Source organism: Mesoplodon densirostris, chromosome 11 (assembly GCF_025265405.1).
Source record: "Mesoplodon densirostris isolate mMesDen1 chromosome 11, mMesDen1 primary haplotype, whole genome shotgun sequence".
Classification (NCBI taxonomy): Eukaryota; Metazoa; Chordata; class Mammalia; order Artiodactyla; family Ziphiidae; genus Mesoplodon; species Mesoplodon densirostris.
Window position 1 is genome coordinate 5,169,130 of NC_082671.1, and position 22,400 is coordinate 5,191,529.

Consider the following 22,400-nt stretch of genomic DNA (forward strand, 5'->3'; position numbering starts at 1 on the left):
GAGGTGGAGGTTTCCTGCACTTGGTGTTGGTCTGTCCAGCTGTTTCCTCCTGATAGAGTGGTCGGACAATGCTGCGGTGACTCAACTCCCACCGCCCTCAGTGGACAATAGCAGATTTGTCAGGGTCAGCTAGGGAGCGGCCCTGTGCCGGTCACCGGCTTCCAGGCTCCAACTTGGGAGGGAACCGTTACCCTGCTGGCTCTTGGTGTCCCAGGGTCCTGTCCGGGTTGGGGTGGCCTTAGGCTGTTGCGGTTTGGTTTCCCAGTAGCTTGTCCTCCCTTCTTCTTTGTGCACAGCTGATGCAGAGCTTCTGTGGCCCCGTGCTGACCAGCTGCCCGCCTGCCTTTCCAAGTCCAGCTTTGCCAGACCTCCTTCACCCTTGGTTTGAGGTTCTGTGGGTTTGGTGCAGTCCCTGGGGTCCTGAGTCTCTACCCAGGCATCCAGGACCTGGATGAGCTTCAGATGGGAAAGACAGCTGTAGGATTCTTTAATCTCCTCCAGTGGGTAGGGGATTAAGCAATTTTTTGGTGGGTTTGTTATTGTGTATTATGATTTTTTTTAAAACAAAAGCTATCGTTTTTTTGAGTGTTTTTTAGGTTCCCATCATGCTTGCTTAGTAGCACTTTTCATGACTTATCCAACTTAATCCTCCCAGTGACTCTCTGAGGGAGGTATCATTACCCCCGTTTTACAAATGAGGCATCCGAGGCACCAGAGGGTAAGGGGCTTGCCCAAGACCTCAGATCCTCCTCACATGAAAGTGCTGTGACGGGTGACTTCCTAAGGAGGGATGTGAAAGAACAGCCTGAGAACCATTGATAGAACATTTGAAGGGAGCTGTGCAGGGAGGGTGCAAAGGTAGTTGCGGGGGTAACACTTCCCTGGCGGTCCAGTGGTTAGGGCTCGGCACTTTCACTGCCAAGGGCGTGAGTTCAGCCCCTGGTCGGGGAGCTGAGATCCTGCAAGCCGCGAGGCGCGGCCAAACACAATATTCAGAGCGGTGAGCAGGGCCCTGTTCCTGGAGTTTACAGCAGAGTGGAGGAGCAGCCATGTTAGCACCCAATTCAGATGTGAGACACAGTGTGGTTGGTGCTAACGGTGGGGCTGCCAGAGCGATCTGGAAGCACATTTCAGCTGGCATATGAGCAAGTATCAGATGAGACACTCCAAAACCGAAGTGGGGCATTCCTGGCCCACAGGACTGATTCAGCTGTCAGCACGATTGAAACTGGTCCACGTAGAAAACACTGAGGTGTAAGTGCCATTTATGTCTAGAGCTGCAAAAAGGCAGTGTTGCTTAGAATTATTTTTAGTAGTCATTTGTAAATTGGTATCAGTAGCCTGAGAAATGTTCATTCTCTCTGACTCAGTAGTTCTGTTCCTTAGAATTTTTTTAATATAAATTTATTTATCTATCTATCTATCTATTTATTTATTTTTGGCTACGTTGGGTCTTCACTGCTGCGAGCGGACTTTCTCCAGTTGCGGCGAGCGGGGGCTACTCTTCGTTACGGTGCGCGGGCCTTTCATTGCGGTGGCTTCTCTTGTTGTGGAGCAGGGCTCTAGGCATGTGGGCTTCAGTAGTTGTGGCACCCGGGCTCAGTAGTTGTGGCGCACGGGCTCAGTTGCTCCGTGGCATCTGGGATCTTCCTGGACCAGGGCTCGAACCCATGTCCCCTGCATTGGCAGGCGGATTCTTAACCACTGCGCCACCAGGGAAATCCCTGTTCCTTAGAATTTATACTAAGAAACTAATCATATATATGTATATATGTACAGACCTAGATACATATGTGTATATACATATATATCTTCACTGTAACATTACTTACAATAGTTAAAAATTGGAAACATACCAAATGCCCAACAATAGATGATTAGTTATGTAAATTTTGATACGGTTATAGGACAGCAAACTGTATAGCCTTTAAAAAAATCATGTCTTCAAAAATTATTTATAATGATTCATGTTTATGGAAAAATATCAAGCCAATACTGTAAGATGTAAAACTGTATATACTCTAAATTCCAATTTTTTTGCAGTGTGAAGAAAAAAGACAAGAGGAAATATACCCCAAATGCTAATAATGGTAGTGATTATTAGTGATTTTTATTTTCTGTTTTATGTTCTTCTGTGATTTCTAAAATTTCTTTAGTGACCAACAGTAACAACAATAAAAAAGTCTTGGGTGTCTGGGGACTGTGGGGTGCGTATTGCATGGATAGGACTCCGCCTGCTCTGTGACCCAAGATCTCCAGCACTTTCCCGAGTACAGCGATGGTCCTTGAGGGGACCATCTACCCTGGGTCCCTCTTCCTTCCTTCTCGGTCACACTCTGCCCCTCCAGTTTTCTCCCTTAATTGGCCATAAATTTATAACTGAAGAATGATTTTAAAAATATGTATTATTTTTATCAGTCGCATTTCCTGAGCACCCTGACCAGGAGGCATTTTCTACCTCTCCCTCTAAAAGAAAACCCTAACTGAAGTTCCTTTCCGCTCACGCGATCCGAATTGATTTTTCTTCTCTGTAGTTTAGATGGGCTTTGTCAGATAGAAGAATTTTCTGCTCCTGCTTTAAATGGCCTCTGAAAGCCCAATTTAAAGTGATGCTGCATTGCCACGGCCTGTTAGGTAATAGCGGTCCAGCCCCGTTGCACACAGGAGTTGAGAGAGCGAAGGTTGCAGTTCTGACGTTTTGTGGTGGATGATATGATGGAAATTGACCCCCACGCGAGCCCAGAGAACACCTGTGACACCTGTGATCCTGACTCAGAGCAACCTCTGTGTTTGTGTTTTGTGGATATTGATCGGGACGTGGCATATCACGTGGCATTTAAGGCCCCACCCATGTTGTTTGGATAAATGCTGGCCTTTGTGGCAACATTTGCTCTCAACAATGAGACTTCCTGTGAACTTGTTGTATTCAGGTGCACAGAGAGGATGGTCTCCTGTAGCAGTTAAGAAAGTAGATTTTGGATCAGAGAGATTCAGATCCTGGCCCACTAGTATGGTGACTTATGTCTATTTATGACATATATATTTATTTGTTACAAGTAGTTGGTTCACATGATTGTGGGGCCTGAGAGGTCCCATCATCTGCCACCTGCAAGCTGGAGACCCAGGTGGTGAAATTCGGTCCGAGTCCAAAGGCCTGAGAACCCAGGGAGCCGATGGTGTAAATCCTACTCCAAGGACAGGAGAAGATGAGATGGGATGACCCAGCTCAAATATTGAGGCAAAAAACGAGGGGTGAATCCTTCCTTCCTCCACATTTTGTCCTATTCGGACCCTCAGTGGGTTGGATGATGCCCATCCACATCGGGGAGGACCGTCTGCTTTACCGAGTCCACCAATTCACCTGATAATCTCATTCAAAACACCCTCATGCAGAAATAGGGTTTAATCAGGGCACCTCACGGCCAGTCAAGTTGACCCATAAAATTTACCTTCACAGGTGGCATTAAGTACCTCCACATTCTTGTGCAACCTTCACCACTAGCCATTTCTAGAACTTTCTCATCGCTCGAAACTGGAGCTCTGTACCCCTTAAACACTAACTCCCCCTCCAGTCCCGCTGTGGATTGGAGTCCCAAGGGTCAGAGGGGGAAGCCGTGCAGAACAGGGCAGAGTGGGAGCCCGCTTACTGCTGGTCCCTCACTGTCCCCTGCGTTCGGGAGGTCCCTGGTCTTCTTGGATGCCTTCCCTGCATCCCTCTCCCCAGCCCCTGGTAGCACCTTTTTCCACTTTCTGTTTCTATGGCTATGACTCCTCTAGGAGCCTCACATAAGTGGAATCATTGTATTTGTCCTTCTGTGAATGGCTTTGTCACTTAGCATCATGTCCTCAAGGTTCACCCTTGTCTTAGCGTGTGTCAGAACTTCCTTTGTTTTTGTGGCTGAATGATATATTCTGTTGTCTGGATAGAACACATTTTGTGTATCCAGTTAATCTGTTGATGGACATTTGGGTTGTTTCCACCTTTTGGCTGCTGTGCATCATCATATTTTAACATTAAATTCCCACCATCCCCCTTCCCAGTCATTCCAGTGGTTCTCCAGTGCATGTGCACGCAGGCTCACACATGCTCACACATGCACACATGGTACCATTGAAGTGATGGGTGCACATATAGTCACAGGTCATTTCCCTGTGCATTGGATCCGTTTATCCTTTTCCCTCGTCAGCCTGGACACGCTCTGAGGCCGGGAACTAGGCTGAATGATCGCTTTCCTTGGGCCTGGGAGTCTGATTTAGGAAGTGGTGGAGGCTCGTGGTTTAGAGTGTGGGCCCTGAGGTCAGACAGCGTGGCTGCATCCTGATTCCAGCCTCACTGACCTGTCACTTTACCCTTCGGCATGCAGCTTGTCCACGTTGAAGTGGTGACAATGGGGTATCTGCCTCATAGAGCCGTTATCAAAGTTAAACGAGATGATCTGTGTCGAGGGCTTAGCACCATCTCTGATGCATTCTAAGCCCTTAAATGTTAGCTTAAGAAAACAGTATGATCTCAACACCCCTTTCAGAATTTGCCTCTTTCCTCTTCAGTTTCCTTGAGAGGTGGCTTTAGGCTGAGATGGATGGGTCCCCCGCTGTGGACTGGCATCCCAAAGGTCGGAGTGGGGGGACCGTGCAGAACCAGGTAGAGTGGGAGCCCACTTTCTGCTGGTCCCTGACTGTCTCCCCACACCCCCCTCCTCCTCCACTCGGGTGGTCCCTGGTCATCTTGGATACCTTCCCCTCAGCCTCTTTCCTGCAGGGCCGCTGGTCCTCGGGGTGGACTCGGACGTGAAGGGAGGCCTCGGGCACCACACCAACTCTCGGGCTCCAGCAGGATGTGCTCCTGGGATGGCCGGAGGCTCCCTTCCCCAGGCCGCCGAGGAGCACGTCAGCTGTGGGCCTGTGGCCCGCCTGGGAAGCCTGAGTCCTGCTGGGCACCCAGGGGAGACGCTGAGCGCTCAGCAGCCACTTGATTCGGCCTGTGTTCTCCTAAAGCTGACGGAGCTGGTGAAAACAGAAGTTCCTCTTTTTATTTTTCCTCTACTTAACAAAAATGTCTTAAATATTTACAGCCTCCTCTCACAACTTCTTCTGACATCAGCTTCTGGCTTCAGCTTTCTGGCCGTGGGGAGGCGGGGAGAAGGTTCTGGGCTCCTTGCTGATTTTCGACTCTGGAGGACTTCTGCTTGAAAGCAGAGGGCAGGAGCCTGCACGTGGTGTCCAAAGGCAGTCACCCCTCTGGTCAGGTGATGGGCCTCTCCGGCCCGGCTCTCAGGACTGGCCCGTGGCTCGGTGGCACCTGTGTGACCTTGAGCACGCTTCTTGACCCAAGCTTCAGCTTCCTCATCAGTGAGACGAGATAATAAGAGCGTCTGCCTGCAGAGATGTGCGGCCTCAGTGAGATAATCTGCGTGAAACGCTTAGCGGAGCGTCTAGCACACGTGCGGATGCTCTAAAAGAGTGCGTTACTTCTATTTTTATTGGCAAACTTTATTTTTGCCGTTCCCAGCCATTCGTTTCTCTCCACCTTTTCTTTTTGGGGCAGCCCCGATCCCCCCAAGATCCCTGCGTCCTTGAATTGTCCCCTTCTCTCCTCTGGCAGAGCCCACTCTGGCGAGGGTCTCACAGTGTAGCCCCGCCAGGGTTCAGGGGTGGAAGCTTCAAGGACACCTGGGCCCGTCCCCGTCTGATACGTGTACTGGCTGAGTGGTGCCGTGGCTTTTCCTCACCTCCCCTGACCCGGAGCTCTCCCCCAGCTGACATAGTTCCCTCCATCTTTGTAATTTTTTCCACTTTGGGGGAAAAAAAGGAGCCGAATTGTGTGGAGTCCCCTGTGCCAGGAGCCGCCAGGCACATTCCTGGTCTCACTTCCTCGACCCAACAGGCTTGGAGCCTGGTGATGGTGTTATGCCAGTTTTCACAGGGCAGGAAACTGAGGCACAGCAAGGCTGAGTAAATGGCCAAAGGTCACACACGAGAAGGGGACAGTGGCGCTTGGTTAAGGCTGGGCTTTGTGAAGCTACAGCACGCTCTCTGCGTCGGTGGCCCACAGCACAGATGCCCCGCTCCCCACTCGCTGTGAGGCCGGGGGCCTCCGTGTGTCCACCTGGAAATGGGGCTGACAGTAGCGTCGGATGCTGGGGAAGCCGTGGGCCTGGTGTGTGGTGAATGTGCAGGGAATGTGAGCCCCTGTCGGAGGTGGACGTCCTGAGGGGCCTGACTCTGGGAACCCACAGAGCAAGCCTTCTGACCACTTCTGCACAGGCCCTTGGGTATTTGATATCAGGTATCCTGGCCCTCCCGAAGTCCTCTCCATTTTTTAAACATTTAAAAAAAATTGCAGTAAAATACTCATAACGTAAAATTTGCCATTTTAACCTTTTTGAAGTGTACAGTTCATTGGCATTAAGGACATTCACATCATCGTGCAACTGTCACCCCTACCTAGTCCCTCGACTTTTTCATTGCCCCCCAATAGACACCCTGTACCCCTTAGGCATCACCCCGTCCCCCCAAAACCCAGCCCCTGGCAACCACTAATCTGATTTCTGTCTATGGATTTGCCCGTTCTGGACATTTTGTATAAATAAAATCATATAGTATATGGCCTTTTGTGTCTGGCTTATTTCAGTACTTAGCATAATATTTTCAAGGTTCATCCACGTGGTAGCATGTATCAGTATTTCATTCCTTTTTATGGCTTAAATAATATTCCATGGTATGTATATACCATATTTTGTTTATCCGTTCATCTGTTGATGGACATTTGGGTTGTTTCCACCTTTTGACTATTGTGAATAGAGCTGCTATGAACATACACGCACAGTTTTTGTTTGGACACCTGCTTTCGATTCCTTTGGGTATATACCTAGGAGTGGAATTGCTGGATCATATGGTAATTCTCTGTTTAACATTTTGAGGAACTGCCAAACTCTATTCCATAGAGGCTGCACCATTTTTTATCCCCACCAGCAATGTATGAGGGCTCCAGTTTCTCCACATCCTTGCCAACACCTGTTATTTTCCATTAAAAAAAAAAAATTCTGACCGTCCTAGTGGGTGTGAGGTGGTCGTTTGTTGCGGTTTCGATGTGCACTTCCCTGATGACAAGTGACATCGAACTTTCTCCTTTGGTTTTAACAGTCCCACTTTCTCTTGAGCCAGTTCTCAGGTCTTCCACCATTCTATTCATGGTTTTCGAACCGTGGCCTCATTTGTCTAGGCCCTGTTCAAAATGCTTAGATCCCAGGTCGGGCCTCCAGCTGGGCTGGGACGCACCTGGTGTGGAGACCCCACTTCACCCTTTCCAGATCCGCTGCTTTCTCTCCCCGGTGTCCTCTGGACGGCGCCATCCTTTGCTCGGGCTCCTGGGGCTCCTCAGATTCCGACTCCTTCCTCCCAGGTGGTCACAGCTGTTTCAGCCTTGTCCTTCCCACTCCTGGTCCGCCGGCTCTCTCTTCCCGCCTGGTCAGGGTGAGGACAGGCTGACCCAGAACTGCTCCTCCTCACCCGCGGGCAGTGACTGATCACCTCCAGCCTCAGTGTCCCCATCTTGTCTGCAGGATTATTCCGAGAGCCTCGTAAGAGCCTTGCTTCCTCAAGTCCAGTAACCTCGCTCCCTCCAAGTGTGACTTGAAGGCGCCGTTTTGCGTCTCCGGGGTGGGTTTACGGTTTCAGGCCTATTTCTGACCGAGGAATCAAAGACTGCTCCTCAGGGATGGAATTTCAGGCATGAACGAGCAGATGGATAGGGTATTTTGGGGGGCAGAGAGTTTGTGCTCCAGAAACCACTCCAGCATCTGCCTCTGAGTGAGAGACCCCACCCATCCTGGAAAAAGACTGGGCTCATTTCCTGCTCCAGGGCCCCGGCTGGTGAGACCCAGCCTGCCTCGCCGGGCACTTTTCTCGCAAGTGCGGGGTGCGGTCGTCTGCAATTGATCTGTCCGCATACGGTGTTTACTTTAAAATGATGACTCGATTATTATATGAAAATTAGGTTGCTGCAAAAAATAAAATAACATCAAAGTAATAGAGTAAAATGTGAGAGACCCCATCTCCATACCCCTCCCCTACCCCAGTGCCCTTCCCGGGGGAAACGGCAGGTAAAACTTGGTGTGGGTGCTGGATCCTTCCAGGCCTTTCATCCCGATGCATTCATTTTTCTCCTCTAAGGGCAGCTCCAAAATAAATAACACCATTAGGCTGAGTGTATCAGACAAAATGGGTCCGGATGTTCTCTAGAATGATGCTTCTTAAGAGGTGGACAGCAGTTGAATTTTTCCTCCCCAGGTGGGACTTGAATGAGAGTAAGAGGGAAGGAGAACCTTGAGTGAGGAGGTGGAGGGTCTTGGGAGGCAGACACCCTGAAAATAGATGGACCGAGGGCAGGACAGGGACCTGCCACATATGTCGGCCACTGTCGCACAGAGTCAGAGCCAGACAGCTGCCTGGGGCCGGTCCTGGCTCCACACTTACGGCCTGTGTCCCTTTGGACGAGTGTAGGTTACTGAACCTCCTTGAGCCCCAGTTTCACCAATTATAAAACAGTCAACCCCTAGCTTGTAGTGAGGGGTGAGTCCTGAAACGGGGCCTGCGGAAGGTGCGGTGTGAGGGTTCGGCTCTCGGTCCCTGCTGTGTGTCAGGCTCGGGGACCGCTTTCCTTCCTCCGCTTTGCCTGTGTCAGCCCAGCATCGGCCCTTGACCTCCCTCCTCGGCCTTTCTCCCTGTGGCCAGAGCAGAGCTAAGCAGGTCGCAGAGCTAAACATAGTGATCCCAGCACCAGTGCTTGGGCGGCGGTCAGTGTGTTTTTACCGTATGAATGAATGGGTGACAGGCTGAGGCTTCCCCCTCTCGGGGTGAGGGTCTTGTGGGAACAGTCACACAATTAGCTGTTCCTGGTCATTGACACATTAGTGTGAATTAGTGTCATAGAGCTTTTTGACCTGAAAGGGACCCAAGAACTGATCCTTCATGATACAGATGGGGAAGGCAGAAGCTTGCCAGGAGCGCCATGTAGCCAGTTCGGGGCCCATCGAGGCTGGAGCCCAGGTCTCCTGGTTCTGTCCGGTGCTCTGCCTGTCCGATGGGAACACCCAGCCCAGTATCTGGGAGGGCCTGCCCGCCTCTGTTCAGGGTTGCTGCTTCGTGGTGGAGGGTCCCCTGTGGCAGGAGGCTCATAGACAGGCCAGCAGACAGATGGGCCTTTTGGAGGGATGGAGGGAGATCTAGGGGTAGTGGCCCTGGGGCTTGGCCTGGCAGGTTTGGGGCCCTGCATCTTCCAAGAGGGAAGGCAAGGAGCATTTGGGGCTCTGAGATGTGGTTTGGCCATGCAGCTCTGTGGATGCGACCAACAGCTGGATGAGTGAACCCTGCTCCTTCCCCAGTCCTTTCTTCTAGGTTCTGCCTCACATAGCTGGTCACTCCCTCTGGTCCAGGCAGGCAAGGCTGACCACCGGTCCCCGAGGCCGGCTGGTGGCCTTCTGGCTCGTTGCCTGCTCGTATTTGTGTCGGCCACTAGATGGCAGCAGGAAACTTGTCAATTTCTCTTCCGCGTGGATTTTAGGTCAAGCCCTTTGCTCTGGGGTGGATCAGCATCGCTTCTTGGATGGCACAGGGACTCTCAAATTCCAGGTCTCACTGGTTCCGGGATGGGTGTGAGGAAAGGCTGGGATGAAGCCTAGCGTCCCGACTGTCCCGCAAACGTCCTTGAGAAGTGACTGTATCAGCTTGGAGGTGGCTTTTCAGGAGCCCTCAAGGTGACCCAGACTCTTTCAGCGCTGCTCCCACTACTGAGAAGGTCTTACCCTATGTCCCAGGCTGCGGGTTAGTGCCTTAGAGGGACCGGAAGCTGAGATCCAGTGTCCCTGAGGAAGTCCACCTGCTCCTGGAGGAGTCCCTGGCGTGGTATCTGTGCTCATATGATGGATGCGGTGGTGGTGATGGTGGGGACACAGCACAGGCCAGGACATGTGCCACATGAACAGTGATCCACACAAAGCACTCCTGGAGCGGGGATTGCTCCCCTTCTCCTGGCCAGAGCCCTTTCCTCACAGGCGGCTGGCGGTGTGCGGGCGTTTGGGCCAGACCGTGACTCCGAGGCTGGATCTGGTGTGAGTCACACGCCACTGATGGTGGCCGTCCACCTTGCACATCACTCAACAGTACACCCTGCAGTTTACGGGTTCTTCTTCTCTCCCGTGGCCCACCTCGGTCTTCCCAGCGACCCTGTGTTGGGGATGGGGCTGTCCCCTTTCACAGTCGAGAGGCTGAGGCCCAGAGAAAGGAAGGGTGTGCCCCACACTTCAGGGACAGGATCCTGGCCCCGGACGGTAGCTTCCAAGGCCGGGGGCTTTTTCTGTTTTTGCCCACGCCGTGTTGCCTCTCTCTTGGGAGTGAAGCAGTTTGTATGCTGGTGGCGGTGGTTGGGGGGGGGAGGTTGGTGGGATTGGGAAAAGCACTCGCTCCGTCCGGGATCAGGGTGACTGTTAGAACACGTGTGCTGTAGCTTTACAGTACCAGCCAGCACCTCTCTGAGAGGGAAGGGTGTGCAGGTGCCTTGGGAGCCCAGCCTCTAAAGGAACGGGGACCGGAGGAGGGAGAGGGCAGATGAGATGGGGCGGTGGCTGCTTGGGCGCTGCGCCCTGCCCCTCCTCCCAGCATCCCCACATCGTGTACCCTGAGCAGGAGGCGGGGTGGAGGGCAGGCTGGTCTGGGAGCCTGCCCCAACTCCCGCTTTGCACTGTGGAGCTGCCGGAATCTCTACTGGCTGTCGTGCCATGAAGGCCTGGGCCAGGTGGGGGTGTTCTTGCGCTGGAATCAGCTTCCTGTTGGCCTTGCGAGCTATCGGCGTTGCTCGGAGCTCATCTGAAGCCGGGGGCCTTGCTGGGACCCCCTTTCCAGTTGGACCCTCCCTGGTGCAGCATCTGCCGAGCTCGGGGCCGCAGTGGGGGCCCCTCCTGGGCTCCTCGTCTTTTCCCGTCTCCAGGTTGGGTCTTCTCACCGTCCTGGTCCTCAGCCTCTCCGGGTGCGGGTACGGGTGCAGGGCCCGTTATGGCCAGGTCGGCTTTGTCAGAACGGCAGCAGCTGAATGACGGGCGCAGATGGGGAGATGGGCCCCTACCCCGGGCCACCGGGGGCCCCACCGCTCCTCCCGGGAGGACCCGAGTCGCTGTCCCGACTCCCCCCTCTCCAGAACTCTGCCTCCCCCCTCCCACCTGGCTTCACACCCAGCGGGTTCTGCCAGGAGACACAGCTCCCTTGATGCCTGGATTTGGGCCCCGAGGGAGCACTGCCCCCCCGGATTGCCAGACCAGAGGCTTCTGCTTCCCAGCCAGACGCCCGCCGAGGCCCATGTCTTGGGCTCTAGCATCCTGCTCGGCATGACCTCTCGGGGCCCCCAGCTCCAGCTGAAGCCCCCCTGTCGTGCTCCTGGCAGCGGCTTGCTGGGGTGGGTGGCGCTAGCCTCTCTACATTATGTCAGCTTCCAGCCAAGTACCCCTGGGTTCGCTAAGGGAGGGCCATTTTTTTCCGGGGGAAGTAATTCCACCCACTGTCGCACGGATTTCTGCATTCAGTTCTTTAGGGGGCTTGACTTGCCCCTTGCTTCCCATCCCAGCCCCTTGGCTCTAGAGACGGGGCCAACTGGTTTCCTTGAACTGGGGCCCAGAGGAAGGCAGTGCTGGGAGTGGGGAGAGCGTGGCGCTGGGCGTTAGGTGTCTGGAGCCTGGCTTCCCCCACTGCTGTGTGACCTGGGTTCGGCCCTCCCCCTCTCTGGGTACACCTGCCATCTGCAGCGGTGCGGGGGCAGTGCCCGCCCTTCCCCCTCTGGAGTGCAGACTCTGTCCTGAGCAAGCGGGCTTGATAGAGTGAATTTCCTGTCCTGTTGCCGCCCGGGGCCGCCCCTTCCACCTGGGGCGCGTGGGCTGGTGTGGCAGGAGCCTGGGAGGCTGGCACCCCTGTCAGGGTCGAGGAGGACCAGGCCCTGCCCGGGGGCAGAGGTGCAGGGCCGAGAAGGGAAAGCAGCTTTGATCCGTGGCTGATTCCCACTCAGCGCCTCCTGCAGTCTCGGGGCTTAGAGGCAGGAGCCAGTCTAGGGGTGGATGGGCCGGAAGGCAGAGCCCGCGGCTTGTAGCCTGTGCTGCGCTCCTGTGGACCCCTCCCTGGGCTCGCGCCTCCTGGCTTCTTCTTCGGCTTTGCTCCGTCTGCCTCCTTCCTTTTGCTTCGTGTTGCCCTACACCTCTCACCACCCCGCCCTCCGCTGCTGGCCCCGGATCCACCAGCCCTGCAGGCCCTCAGCCCTCCCTGCTCTCTGCCGGAGCCCAGCAGTGCCCTGGGCCTCTGCGCCCCACGCCCATGCACACGTGCATTTGGGCCCCGCCCTCCCCGGGGCCCATCGCCTCCCGCTGCCCCTTGGCATCTGCTCGGGTTTCAGCTCCACGAGTCCCTTTCGTGGGGGCTCAGGGCAGAGGAGGCTCAGCTGGTCCTTCCCTCCCTCCGTTGGCAGTGGAGAGACTCTTGGGCCGTGTTGTTGTCAGGGATCCTTCCATCCAAGTCTTGTTTTCTAGCAGGTGGCTGGGCAGGAACCAGTTGTAATTAGATTTCCCTTCTCTGTTCACACCTTCCCTCCTCTGCTTAGTCCTGCAGCAGGAGGGGCTTCCTCCCCAGGGGCCTGGCTTTGGTAGTGGGACAACCTGGGGACAGTGGGACTCTCTCTGGCCTGCCCCCCTTGACATCCTCGACAGGGTCTGCAGCCTCGGGGGCCCTGGCACAGCCCCAGGTGGATTTGCTCTCCCTCTGCAGGGGGTGAATCTCCAGCCTCGCAGCCGACCCACCGGGGCTCAGACCATTCTGCCCACATCCCCCAGAAGCAAGGGGACAGTAGCTTCTAGCTGGTCCCGTGGGCATTCGCCCCACCTGCTTCTTGGTTATCCGTACCTGGGGAAGTGGCTTGTTGGGCCACGGAAGGGCATCTCGGCAATCACTGGACAGTCTAAGAGGGTTTAGGCTAGTGCTACTTAAAGTGCGGCCCGTGGGCCAGCGCTCATGATGACGAGGCCGGTACAGAAATGGAAAGTCAGCATTTAGCAATGTTTGCAGTGATTGACTGGCCGTGACGCCTCAGGGTAGTGTGGTGTTTCCTAGGGAAGCGCGAGGTGAGTCTTGGATTCTCGTGGCTGGAACCATGCAAACTCTTTGGGACTTTTAGTTGAAGCTGAAGGACTTGTCTCTTTGAACAGGGTATTGGCCAGTTGAGATGCTGCTCGAATCTCCAGGCAGTTCACCCGGGGTGAAAGGCGGAATTGTCCCCCAGAGCAGGACCACTCGTGGGCCCAGGATGGACTGGAAATAAAAGGCCTGGCATTTGCCACCAATTGGCTGAGAAGCGCCGCCCTCGGCATCTCAACCCACCAAAGAGTCCCGAGAAGGAAACTTCGGGGGTTTCTTGGGAGAAGCTGCAGATTTAGACTTGGTATGGGAAGTTGAGAAAAGTTTGGGGTTTGATGATGAAGACTCAAGGAAAGTTCAGGATTTCTGGGGGGAATTTGAATGAGGAAGGTTGTAGGCACGGGAAGTTAGCGGGTAGTGTGGGGTTTGCACTGGGAGGATGTGGGGATAGTTTGGGGTCGGGGTGGGTGGGAGGGAGGATGACCGCCTTGAGGTTTCAGGGGTGACAACACAAGGAAATACTGGGTTCCTGGCAAGGACAGAGGGAACAATGGGTTTAGTCGTGTGGGCCTGTGGGAGTTTGGAGGTGCTTCGTGGAGGAGCCGAAGAGAAGTTTGGGGTTTTATTCAGGAGACAGGAAGGAAATTTGGATGTATGTTGGTAAGGGCTGAGGGGGTTTCAGGCTGGAGAACGCCAAAGTGAAGCGCTGGGGAGAGGGCCCTGGGGTGTCGGGGTTCATAGGAGAGGCCGAGGGGGTTGGGATGCCGTGCGGGAGGCCAAGGGGGGCTGTGCAATTCAGTTGATGGGGACCAAGGGGTCCTGGGTTCCTTGCCAAAGGCAACATCTGGGTTTTGTGTTACACAGGATGGCCCAGGCTTCCCCAGGCTCCGGCAGCTCACAAGTATCCTGTGTCATGAGAAAGTTTTGAAACTCTCTCGACGTGTCCCCTGAAAACTTGCTCCTTTTGGTGCCAAAACCTTCCCTGGCCCAGCTTCTCCAGCTCTCTCAACGCAAAGGCAGCCGTGCCCATGCTGAGGGGGCTCACAGGGGGTCTTAGCTCAGAGCCCCCACCCTGGCCCTTTTCAGCTTCACTCCAAAAGGCTTTCCCAGCCCACCCGGCCCTCCACCACGGCGGTGACGGATGCCCTGCCTGCCTGGGGAGCGTGCTGTGCCGGTTCTGGTGTCTGTGCCAGTCTCCCCTTCTCCTGCCCCGTCTCGACTCCTTGGGGTCCCACATATCTTTCAGGGTCCAACGGGAGCCCTGCTTCTTCGAGGAAGCCTTTGTGACCTCGCCCTCCCCAGGTGCCCGTGGCGTTTCCTCCGGTCCCCTCTCCTGCCCTTGGCCTGCCCGGCAGATGTTCTGACCTGACTTTCCCGTGTGTACGTGTCTTAGGTGCTTGGGAGACACAGGCCCCTGGTCTGAAGGCGTCTCTCTGAGTTGGGGACCCACCCTTCACGCTCCCCTCTTCCTCTCCAGCCTGGCCCAGGCCTGCTCTGCGGACCTTACAGGGCAGCTCTCGGAGGAACAGCCCCGCACACGAACAAGTCACCTGCCCAGCAGCTCAGACCCAGGGACCCCCGCCCCTGCTGCTTCGCAGGGGCTTGTGACAGTCAGCCACTTGGGGGACTCATGGCCTCTCTCCTTGGGACCAGCGGTTCCCCCCGTATTTCCCACCATGCCTGACGCCCACTTTCTCCATCTGGCCCTTGCTCTGGCCCTGGCCACGTGGCTGGCAGGTGAATAGCAAGATGCGGTGTCAGAGGTCACGCTAAGTGCTTAACGCGGGTGGCTGCTTCCAGGATCCCGCGATAGACGTGCTTCGCGGATGAGGACGTGCCCGACGGCACTCGCGTCCTGGAGGCTGAGTGCTGGTGACCGCCCCGCCCCCTGCCCCTGGGTTGACACTGCTCGGCCGCGTGCCCTTCTCGGGAGCCTGCCGCCTGCTGCTCTGTCCCTTGCCCACCCTTTCATGGAGCCTCCCACCCGCCCTCCCGCCCACACCGTCCTCTCCTCATAACAGCTGAGTTTCCCTTCTTCTCTGACGGGGGTCCCGACCCCCCATTTCTTGGAAGCCAGGTGGGGTTCAGGTTGGGCTCCTCTGGGTGGGCTGGCCCCCTCCCCCACTTCTCCCTTCCCCCTTCCCTGGGCAGGGCTGAGTGGGTCCCCAGGCTGGTCCTCGCCTAGGAGAGGGCTGCAGGGTGAAAGGTGATATATACGTGTAAGGCGATGATTATTTGTTTGACAGGGACAGCTGCCTGCAGTAAAGAATGTAATCTAGTAATCCTTTTGTGTGAATCAGACCCCATGCTCAGCACGGTGCCTCAAACAGCAGGAGCCTGTTTCCCACCCCCCCGCACACTTGCTGGCACTCCTGCACCCCTGTGCCCTGGAGCGCGTACGCGTGTGGCCTACGCACACACCAACATCCTTTTTCTTTTGGTTTTGTTTGGGTCGTTGTAAACATCTTACGTAACCATAGTGTACTGTGGAAACCGAGAAATTCAGATTGGTGTGGTGTTATTAACTCAGCTGTAGGCTTTCTTTGGATTTTCCCACTAGCGTCCTTTTTCTGTTCCAAGACCCCACCTTGCATTTAGTTGTCATGTCTCTTTAGGTTCCTCCAACCTGTGAAGATTCCCTGTTTTTTCTTTGCCTTTTGTGGCCTTGACAGTGCTGAGGAGGACAAATCAGTCCCTTTGTAGGATGCCAGCATTTCCTTGTGATTGGGGTGACGTTATGCGTTTTTGGCAAGGATGCTACAGATATGGTGCTGCGTCCTCAGCGCTTGTGTCACGGGGTAAATGGCTTCAGTATGTCAGCCTCAGTGCTTGGAGAAGGTGATGCTGGCCGGGTATCTCCTCTATGAAGTTACTCTTTTTCTCTTGGTAATGAATAGATGTCTTGTGGGGGGGGTACTCTGAGACTATACAAATATCCTGTTTTTCTTCAAACTTTTTTTCTTTTTCTTTTTTTTTTTTGCGGTACGTGGACCTCTCACTGTTGTGGCCTCTCCCGTTGCGGAGCACAGGCTCCGGACGTGCAGGCTCAGCGGCCATGGCTCACGGGCCCAGCCGCTCCGCGGCATGTGGGATCTTCCCGGACCGGGGCATGAGCCCGTGTCCCCTGCATCGGCAGGCGGACTCTCAACCACTGCGCCACCAGAGAAGCCCAAACTTTTTTTCTTTTTAAAATAAATTTAGTTTTTCGGCTGTGTTGGGTCTTCGCTGCTGTGCGCGGGCTTTCGCTAGTTGCGGTGAGCGGGGGGCTACTCTTTGTTGTGGTGTAGGCGGTGGCTTCTCTTTGTTGCAGAGCACAGGCTCTAGGCGTGCGAGCTGCAGTAGTTGTGGCTCGTGGGCTCTAGAGCGCAGGCTCAGTAGTTGTGGCACACAGGCTTAGTGGCTCCGCGGCATGTGGGATCTTCCCGGACCAGGGCTCGAACCCGTGTTCCCTGCATTGGCAGGCGAATTCTTAACCACTGCACCACCAGGGAAGTCCCCCTCACACATTTACTCACTAATTTTAGCATCCGTCAGTGGTTCTTTCCTGCAGTAGTTATTATTGTGGTGTTTGCCTAATGGTCATTTTCTGTTTCCCTCGTTTCCTCTACATTTGTTAATTGGAATTCTCTTGGAAGGAAGAGCTGGCCCTTCCTCCTTCCTTCCTTCCTTTATTTACTTACTTACTTAGTAATTTTTATCATTAGAGTCACAAATTTTATTTTATAAAATATATAATATATAATAAATGCATGGATATGTGTTATATAATAGAGGTCAAGGATACGTATTCTATCCTACGGATTAGAGTTATAATTTGACACCATTGTTTTGTTGCTGAAATTGCTCCTCTGGAAGCTCTTGCAGGTTGGCTCCTGTGCCCTTCTGAGAGGCCCTCATCTTTGTTTTTTGAGCACTTTCTTACCTTCCGGCACCACAAGATACTCCAGACTCACGTTACATTTTTCCTGTCTCAGCCCTGGAATCAATCACTTGTCTCAGGAGCTCTGGGTCCCTTGCTGGAGAATGGTGTTAGAGACCAAGATCTAGGCACTGAGTGTGTCTGTTGCTAGTGGAGTATCACTGCTTCTAAGTCCTTAGAGAGAGCATAGGTGGGAAATCTATGTACATACATAGCTAGGTTTATTTGTGTCTGATTTTAAAAATCATGAGTTTGTATGGATTTTCATTTGCTTTTAACTTGGCAGTTTGGGGGCTGGAAGGAACCTGGGAAATCACATCCAAATTCTCCCCTCGAGGACAGAGTCTTTGAGAGGGTTGGCATTCCCTCTGAGATGACCTGCCTAGTCAGAGGTGGATTTGGAGTTAGAACTCAAGACTCTTAAGTAATGTCTCCAGGTAATGTCTCCCCACTGCGACAAGCATCTCTGTTGATTAGCATCTCCCTGCAAATGCGTGTCTACCCTAACCTGTGAACATGACCTTTTTCAGAAATAGGGTCTTTGCACGTGTAGTCGTGTTAAGATGAGGTCATGTTGGATTAGGGTGAGCCCCAATCTGATGATGATATCCTTATAAGAAGGATAAGGAAGAAGGATAAGAAGAGGGAAATTTGGATATAGAAATACAGGGAGAGCACCATGTGACAACGGGATAGGAGTTAGGCTGCTGCACGCTCAGGAACTGAGGGTTGCCTGCAGCCGCCCGGAACCATGAAGGGGCGCGGAAGGATGTTCCCCAGAGCCCTCAGAGGGATCACAGCCCTGCTCATGCCTTGATTCAGACTTCCAGCCTCCAGGACGTGAGTCGATACACATCTGTTGTTTGAAGCCACCAGTTCGTGGTGCTTGGTTGTGCCAGCCTCGGGCACTCATGCAGCGGCATTTCCGGTGGGTGTTGCTTTCCAGCCTCTGCTGAGATGTGGATGGCTCCTTGCTTGGTCCTCCTCTCCCACCCCTGGGTGGCCCCTCTCACCCAGGTAAAAAGCGGAGGTTTCATTAGCACGTCAGCCACAGTCAGGGCGCCCTCTTCAGTGAAGTTTGTGTTTTGGCTAAATTAAGACCCAAAGCGTTTGGATTTTGAACAATATCTGGTGATGGTACTTGCCCTTTCCCCCTGTTCCCCAGAGCGTTTATGTTACAAGGAGAATCTGACTGTCAAATTGTGTTTCTTAGCGTTTAATTTGACCTAAAGTCTGTCTTGTCTTCCTTTGCTTCCTCGTGTAACTCAAGGTCACCTCCTGGAAAACGTTCCTCCTTGTTTCCTCACGTCAAGTTCATCCCGAAGGAGCCTTTACTCCCCCTCCCCAGCATGGGTGCACGGCGGTGGCCCTGGGCTGCCGGGGCGGATGGCGTGTGTGTTCACTGCGTGACAGCAAGGACCTGCAGGACGGACCCGCTCACACTGGGCTCTGCAACCCCTGTCTCTTGCTTGAGGTCACACCCATCTTTTAGTTGTGCCGTGTCTCCCCTAACCGTGCCCTTGCCCTGGGGCCTTCACCTGGCAGTGTCTCATTTGGGAACTTACCTTTTTTTTTTTTTTTGCGGTACGCGGGCCTCTCACTGTCGTGGCCTCTCCCGTTGTGGAGCACAGGCTCCGGACGTGCAGGCTCAGCGGCCATGGCTCACGGGCCCAGCCGCTCCACAGCACGTGGGATCCTCCCGGACCGGGGCATGAACCCGTGTCCCCTGCATCGGCAGGCGGACTCTCAACTGTGCCACCAGGGAAGCCCGGGAACTTACCTTTTTATGTGAACTTGTTTTGACTCACTGACCTTGCTTGAGAGCGAACGCAGCTGGAAGGTGCCCGACTCGGGTTTGTTTTGGATTTTCTCCTTCTTTACATCCGGGGGTAGGGGAACTCCCATCTCAACACACCTTGCTGAGGTCGGGGCTGAAGATTCCCCACTGCTTATGGGGAAACTGAGTCCCGGGAAAAGAGAAGCACGCCCACCACCCCGCGGCCCCAGGGCACGTGTATAGCGGGGTTAGGAAGGGTAGGGACCAGGTGTCTTTAGCTTCCCATCTGTCCTCTCTGTCAAGATCATCCTGTCCTGCTCTTTCCTCATTTTTGTGTCCAGATGGCTGGGGGGAGGCATGGCTGGCACCAGCCAAAGTGATGTATGACCACATGGGGCTCAGAGCAGAGAGGGCTCGGACATTAGGGGTGTCAGGCTGGGCAATCGGAAATTAAAGGCTTGGTGCTACGGCCAGCAACACCTCCCCATGGTGCAATGTTTTGAAGTCACCTGCGCTAGGTTTCATCCACACTAGCACAGGGGAAGGAAGGCCTCTTGGCAGGCTGGAGAGACAGATGGGCCGCAGGCACCGGGCCTGGCCCCGCGGGCGAGCTGCAGGCCCTCGGGGCTTGGCGTGAGCTTCCGTTATCAAGCTCCTGCTGGCACTGGCACGAGGAACTTTCTCTACTTAGAAGCTGTGCCCCCGGGCAGGACAGTTCCCCTGCTTGGGTCTCAGTCTCCTCATCCGTAACATGGGAACAGTGGACCAGATGATCTTTGAGGTCTCTGCGCCCAGAGAGTGGTGACAGGGTTGGGGCTGATGCAGAGGGGCGGACACGGCCCAGGATAGAGGAGGACAGCTCCTCCCCACCCGAAGTCTCAGCCCTCAGAGCTGAGCTGGCCCGGCAGTCAGGAGGACTTCTTGGAGGAAGTGGCCTCTGAAAAAGCAGAAAAGAGGACTTTTCTCTCTCTGTAGTCCCTGGACATTCTGTTTATCATTCCATCCACCCATCTGTCTTTCTTACAGGTACTTATTGAGCACCTACTGTGTACCAGGCTCTGTGCTAGTGCTGGGAATACAGCTTTGCACAAGGTGAGGCCGTTGCTTTCAGGACCTGAGGTCTCACTGAGGAAGATAGTCATTAGACAAACAGTCACAGAAATAGTGACACTAGGAATAATTTCAGATGCCTCTACGTGCCCTGCCTTCCTTCCTGACTTTACTTTTCTGTTCCCTCCACTCTCCTCCTTCCCCTTCCTTGTCCTGCTCTATGGCTTTCTTCATCTCTCCAAAGCCAAGACCTTCCAGAGATTCTGGGCTGTCTCGGGCCAGAAACTGAAGAAACCCTAGGTCTTGACCTTCGTGCTTATGTGTCTGGGGACTTCCCTGGGGGAGGAGAGTGGCGGGGCCCCCTCCTCCTGCATCTGTTGTCATGGACCCCATAACCTCTGAAGGGTAATAGCTCATACATAGGCTTTGGAGTCAGACATTCTGAGTTTGTGTTCAGACTGTGACCCTTACAAACTCGCATGAGTTGCTTACCTGCTCTGAGCCTCAGCTTCCTCATCTGGAAAGTGGGTTTACCAACGATTACCTTGCAGCAGTTTTGGGGGATCAAATGGGAAAAGGCAAGTGAAAGCACCTCGGTGGTACCTTGGATATAGTAGGTGCTTGATTAAAACTAGCTTTTGTCTCTTCCTTCTCCTCCGTTTGGGTTTGCAGCCAGATAGTTTTGCGTCTGGGCTGGAAGCAGCGGAGCCCCAGCCCTCGGCAGGCCATTCTTCAGCTGAAGCTGGGCAGCGGGACGATGGCAGGAGGGTGCCTCTGCTCTGGGACAAGGTGCAGATCTTGAGCTAGGAAGGCCAGGAGTCCGCCAGGGCCTGGAGAGAATGAGAGGCATCCCGTGCATCTCCCAGATGAAGCGTGGGTAACAGCTGCCTATCGCCGGGTGCCGGGGCCAGGGAGACCCTTTCCGAGTCGGTGGGTCTGTTGTAACCTCATCCTGGTCGTGTCTCCACCGAAGCAGTGGGAAACGGCCCCTCCCCCTCTAGGCTTGCCCTCCCTCTCGCTCCCTGTTTCCTTCAGATTCAGTCTGAGCCACCTGGGGCCTGTTCTGCCCGGGAGGAGAGAACATCTTCTAGACCAGTGCTTTGCCCAGGGCATGCTCACCGGTTACACGTGGCTGTTGAGCATTTGAAATGTGGCTGGTGCACCCGAGGAACTGAATTTTTACATTTATTTAGTTTTAAGTAGTTGAAATTTGAATTCAAGTGGCCACATGTTGCTCGTGGCCACCATGTTGGACGGGACGGTCCTACACCAACAGTTTCCACTTGCAATGTTGCCACCCGCTGGGGGGTTACCTTTGGTGTGTGAGATGTGCTGTGAGTGGGTGATATGCTCTTGGTAAGAAGTTCCTGAGCTGTGTGGATGGTTTACATATGTGTGGGGGGCACAGCTTGGCAGATGAAGGGTGGCCCTTGGGAGTCTGATGTGGACACGTGTGGAGATTGAGTTGTAGGGTCTGAAGCGGGGCTTGGAGGGGAGACATCTCAAAGGCCCCATTTATCTGGGAGATACAGCAGGACTAGGGAAGGTATTCTGAGCAGCCGTTCTCTTTAGAGGAAAGGGATGAAGGAGATACGTCCTAGGGTTACCGGGCAAAGGGCTGAGTGGGTTTCATGGGAGCTGGAGGGGACCCACGGACCATCAGGTCTAGCGTGCTCCTCTCGCCCATGTGGACAGGGAGGCCCAGCATATATCAGGTGCCGGTCACGGGCCACAATGTGGTTCCTTTCCATCTAAGGACTACCCTATAGAGTAGATTGTATCATCCTCATTTTGCAGGCAAGGCAACCAGAAATCAAAGTCACGAAGGTTTTTCGTGGAACTGCGATGGACCCCAAGTCTGTCGAGAGTCACATGCTTTGTTTATGACAGAACTCCCGTCCACTGATCGTCAGAGCAGCCCTCCGCGCCCCGGGTCATCGTGTCGCCCTCCCGTGTGCTGGGTGGGGTAGGACCCGGGCGTCTTCCTGCGGCACGGTGGCCTGTGGGGTAGCCCGTGGAGGTGGGGCCTTATGTCCTGGGAGCACGGCTGGGGCAGCGTGGGCCGCCTGACCCAGGGCCCCGAGTGTGCGACCCCACTGCTGAGCAGCTCTGCTCCTGGGGGATCTGCGACAGCTCCCCCCCGGATGGTGGGAGGTTTCACGGTGGGAGGGGGGCCCAAGGCCCTCGTCCTGCTCCTGGAGGAGGCCCGTCTCTCTCCTCTCTCTCCAGCTCCGGCTGGACTCTGCCCAGGCGGGGTGAGGGCCCTCCCTCTGTCCAGCTGTTGTTCCCCCCTGCCCCCCGCACTGCTGCAGCTGCTTCAGCTCCATCAATCTCATCCAGGGCTGGGAGGAAAGAGGGGGCTGGGGGAAGAGGGGGCCTCTTGGGCGTGTCTGGCCGAGGCGACTCTGGCCCCTACCTCTGAGCAGTGTCTCCAGCTGCTGACGGGGGGAGGGAGGGGGCTGGGAGGGTATCTCCCCCCGCCACTCCACT

General features: G+C 54.6%; 1 protein-coding gene across 1 annotated transcript in view; it reads left to right on the plus strand.

Annotated features, from left to right (window-relative positions):
* Positions 1–22,400, plus strand: part of TSPAN9 (tetraspanin 9) — a 180,685-nt gene that overhangs the window by 36,806 nt on the left and 121,479 nt on the right. The window lies entirely within an intron of this gene.